Genomic DNA, 5,264 nt, shown 5'->3' on the forward strand with positions numbered 1-5,264 from the left:
GCACGCGAGGTTGAGGACATCGCTCGGTGTAGGCGGGGTGACGGCGAAGGCTGAGATGAAACCAGCGATGACGGACGGCGTGGGACGACGTGCGGTTGAGCGCGTCAGCACCGGCACCCGGGCAGCGTAGCCCGAGCGACCAACAGAGCAGCGGCGCCCAAGCTTGAGGCAGCCGACGAGCCTAACGCAGCCAGGGACGAGGTCGACATAGATCGACGGGCGGGGCGACGCGCGTGGGGCGGCTTTGATGGGCCGTCGCATGGCGCGAGGCCACCGGGTCGGGGCGATGCAGGAGTTCCGGTCAGAGCATGGCGTTGACGGTCATCGTAGGGCGACGGGCGGGCCGATGCACGAACGACGGCTGGCCCTGAGGGGTCGCCTTGGCACGCGTGCCGGGTCCGAGGAGAGGCCGGCTGATCGTGCCAGGGTCGAAGTAGTGGCGCGCAAGGGTCGACGGCGGGCGACGCAAACCGATCTTAGATCGGAAAACCAAAAAGGAAACGTCGATCAAAGCAACCGGCGCGAGAAAGAAAATCTGAATCAAAGGATCAGGAAAAAGACTCTTTAGGGTAGCCGGTCAACATGACGGGCAGACGAACCCTAGGTACAGGCAAGGCGGCCCCCGGCGACGGTCATGGAGGCCGACTGCCCTGGGGGCGGCGCGCAGGACGAAAGCTTCGGGCGGAAGCTTCAATTGGATTGATTAGGCTGATACGATGTTAGACGGGAGATGAGGATTTGGTGAAATAGTTATTGTTATTGTTTGAGCCTCGTGGGCATATATATAGGAGTACATGATCATTTTGGAGTATAAAGTCAAGGTAGAATAAATCTTACGCTATCCTACGTTTTTTAAATAACCTTTACACTCAACAGTGGCGATTGAGGCATTCGTTCGGATCAAAAATACGTGGGTGAGTGACTGGAGGGCCGGCGGTAGATGGTCTCACATGCGGTAGCATCACCAGACCACCGGCCGGTCGGCACGGTTTGCACTCGAAGTGGCACACCTGACATGTGGTTTCGTGAAAGTAATCTTCTCCTGCTGCCCGAGAGAACCGAGCGAAGCGACGGGTTCTCTAGCTAGGCGAGCCAACAAACAGTGACGATCACGCTAATCCGCGGCGAAATGAACCATGACCCCCGCTTCCTTAGCTACTAAGCTAAAAGACTTGTTAATGTTCAAGTGTCAGAATTGTCGTGTCGTCTAGCCGACTCGCGTGCCTGCTCCATTCCCTCCCGGCCGCCAAGCCCTCCCACCCGTCAGATCCCGGCAACGCCAACAGACGCAAAAGCGCAAGCAACTCGGAGCATTCCACGACTGCCAGCAGCCTGACACACACCGCCGGCAACCCGACGGAACCGACTCCCCGATCGCGCGCGTCGCCTGCGATGGGCCGCAAGCTCGCGCTGCTGGTGGGCATCAACTACCCGGGCACCAAGGCCGAGCTCAGGGGCTGCCACAACGACGTTGACCGCATGCACCGCTGCCTCGTCGACCGGTTCGGCTTCGACGAGGACGACATCCGCGTCCTCGTCGACCGCGACGGCTCCCCCGGGCCGCCGCCCACCGGCGCCAACATCCGCCGCGCGCTGGCCCGGCTCGTCGGCGCCGCGTGCCCCGCGGACTTCCTCTTCTTCCACTTCAGCCGCGGCTGCCGGCCGAGACCGGGCAGGACGACGACACGGGGTACGACGAGTGCATCGTGCCCAGCGACATGAATCTCATCACAGGTTCGACCGTTCCATCCACTCTATTATTTCTCTCTCCATTTTACGCCTGGTCCAGCTGACTACTGAAGAACTCCGATCCAGTTGAGAGACGGTAGGACTAGCTACGCACGGCCGTCAGATGTGAAAGTGAAACCCATTTTGGAGTCAACGCCGATGTGATGTCCATCTGGTCTGCTCCAGGCCAGGATCAAGCCCTATCCAACATTCCAACTACTAGTTGAACCATTATGCTTGAGATTCATTCTTCACCTTACGGCCGGCTCACTGATTCATTTGTTTGGCGTTGAATTAAGTGAGTTCAAGGCGATCTTGGCAAATGGCTGGACAAGGGATGGGTTATAGCCTTATAGGAGGCTGGCTCGTTGTTGTACATAGTAGGCTTAGGATTATAGTAAGTACTCCCTCCGTCCAAAAATACTTGTCATTGAAATGGATAAAAATACTTCGCAAAAAACAAAAAGAAATGGATAAAAAGAGATGTATCTAGAACTAAAATACATCTAGATACATTCTCTTTTATCCATTTTGATGACAAGTATTTTCGAACGGAGGGAGTACGTATTTAGGTTTGAGTCTGCATCTAGGGCGCCTGGTGCTATGCCATCGCGGAGCGTCACTCCGGTGCTCTGGAGCGGTTGCCTGCTCTCTTTCCCGGTTGTTTTGCGTGGAAGACGACCGCTGCCTGGTGAGACACACAACTGGCTCAGGCTGTTATGGGCCTTATTCTTCTCCTCCTTCACCGTCAAGCAGACGGAGGGAGTGGAAGGGGCATATCTCCGTCCAGTCTACTCAGATATGCATGGAGCTTCGCTTGGAGGACAACTTCTGTCCAAAGCTTACTATGTACTTAAAAAATGGCAAAAGGATAGCATAAATACTAGACTCATGTGGCTCGGTTTTGTGACATTTTTAAGATTTTATTATATATCACGCCCTGGTAATTTTGGTGGATTTTAACAATAGCAAATACCGAGATGATAATAACATTATATTAGAACTAATGGAAAAACTTGATACTTTATTAAACAAAACAAATTTGCTACAAATACAGCAATTTTAACACCATCGAAAAGCGAAATAAAAAGATAACTATGGGGTACCTCCCACCCGCGCTTTCTTTAACGCCTTTAAGCTACGCATCGATATTGTGAAGGATATTCAAGTTTTATCATCTTTCCTTGCAGTAAAGCCATCAATTCCCAAGATGACTTCATAACCATATTTATTTTTTCTTCTTGGGAAATGTTTTAAACCTTTCTTCATGTGGATTTGAAATTTCTTTCATATCGAAAACAGCCCCTAAAGTCCTCAAAAAAGATCTCCCAAAAATAACTGGACATATTGGGTTATGTCTCATATCCATAACAATAAATCCACGGGGACCTAATTTATATTAACAATCACTCATCAACAACTTTACATATAGGATTTTTTTTTATGGTGCTATCAGCTAAGTGCACATCCAGTTGACATTGCGTAAAAGGCATTAGTCCAAGTGGATCATATCACCTCTTAGGAATGACAGAGACACACTAGCACCAAGATGACATAGATCATCATAGGTAAAACCATTGATACTTATCTTAATGGATGACTCCCATCCATCTTCCAAGTGCCTAGGAATCATAGCTTCTTGATTATACTTCTCTTCCCTAACAGGCAAAAAAGCTTCAACAATGTATCTAGTCAGATGATTTTGTTGCTCTAGTGAGATAGATTCTCTAGACATATTTCCAAGACCATACTAATTTCAGAGAGTTTGCGATAATTATTATCAAAATCAACACCCTCCAAATTAGTGGGATCGATGGTGCCTACAGTTTGACCTCTTCAATCCCACTTTTATTAGAAATTTCAGATTCTCGGGCTTTTCTATCTTTAGCCCATCTAGTTTGTACCATGCAGAAAGCCTTATTATTGTTATCGATGGTTGCTTGTAACCTTTTAAGATACCATCGGTACAATATTTAGGTGGAGGGTATTTTAATTTTAAAGCTTCTACATCATTAGCAATTGTACCTACCTTATCAAATAAAACTCTCAATCAATCATTTTTTCTGTCAAAGTTTGTTCAATTCTTTTTGTGAAGTGATAAGTTCCTTAATCATGACATTTAGGCCAATGGATGTTCGTTTACACGCGAAAGAATTATTTAAAGGTTATGACCTAGGATAATTATTCCCATATTTTTTTATAAGCCTTGTTGTTAAAATTATTCCTAGAAACAAAATTACCCTGAACATGGTCTTATTTTGTTCAGTCGTATTACCAATAGAAAATCACTAGAACATGAAGAATTATTTTTCATGGTTAACATAGACAGAAGCATATCAATATTCTCATTCAAGCTATCAACTTCTTCCACACATAGTTTACTTTTTTGCTTGTTGGAGCCCTCTCAGTATGCCATCATGTTATCGAATAAGGTATTTCCATTTTCTTCAGTCATGTTCATAAATGCTCCATTACAGCTCAGTCTAACAAGTTCCTTGACATGATCTTTAATCTAGCATACAAAATGTGAAGCATCAGCCAATCATCTACTCCATGAGTTGGATGACTTTTAAGAGCATCTCCAACAGATGATGCAAAATACATCACCAAAAAATGCTAGATGTAAGTTTTACATCACCAGAAAGTGGGTTTTACATCACTGAAAAACACCCAACCCCAACAGATGATGTAAAATTAGTGCTCAAACAGATGAAGTATAATAGATGATGTAAAACTAGTGCCCAAACATCAAATATAGTTCAAACTACTACATCACACAAACTACTACTACTCCAAGTCTACTTCAACTACATTGAACATAAAACTACTCATCGTCGCTCTTGAACTACTCCCAAACATACTTGGCCATGGGAAACCTGGCCCGGCCTGACCCGGCCCGGTCTTACCCACAGGCTGGGCTTGGGCCTAGCTTTTGAGCCTGAATGACATGTCGGGCCGGTTCTGGGCTCCCCATATTTGCGTTTTAGGGAAGAGGCCCAACCCGAGGCCCGACAGGCTTTTTCACAGATGGGCCGGGCTTGGGCCTGAAATCTAAGCCTGACAGTCGGGTCGGGATGGGCCTGGGCCTAGGTTCTCTGCTTCGGGCTTTGTTCAGCTCAACACAGCCATCAGATGTATCTAGAAATTCACCGGCACAAGGAACTCTGAATCCGCCTGTGTCTTGATCTCCGGGAAGTTGAGCTTTATCCTCTTCCGGCTGAAACGCCATGCGGCGGTGTCGTATGCACGTGCAGCCTCGTCGGCGGTCCCGTACGTGCCAAGCCAGTAAAGGCAGCTACCGCTAGTGAACTCAACTTTGAAGTTCCCAGGCGGCTTCAGCCGAACACCGAAGTAGCCGGCCTTGCTCTTGGATACTTTCTTCAGTGGCATGGTGGCGGCGCGGCTGCGGCTTCAAGTAGCCGACGGAGTCGAGGCGCGCCACGGAGAAGCTTAAAATCCCTCAGTGACGCGACAATGGTGGGAAAGCGGTGGATTCAGGCGATTTAGAGGCATGCGGCGGCGGAAGAGCGCTAATC

General features: G+C 48.2%; 1 pseudogene; it reads left to right on the forward strand.

The window, feature by feature from the left end:
- The first annotated feature begins 1,392 nt into the window (after positions 1-1,392).
- The window catches only part of LOC119365799, a 22,404-nt pseudogene continuing 18,532 nt past the window's right edge, over positions 1,393-5,264 (forward strand).

The sequence above is a fragment of the Triticum dicoccoides genome, chromosome 2B, assembly GCF_002162155.2.
Source record: "Triticum dicoccoides isolate Atlit2015 ecotype Zavitan chromosome 2B, WEW_v2.0, whole genome shotgun sequence".
NCBI lineage: Eukaryota > Viridiplantae > Streptophyta > Magnoliopsida > Poales > Poaceae > Triticum > Triticum dicoccoides.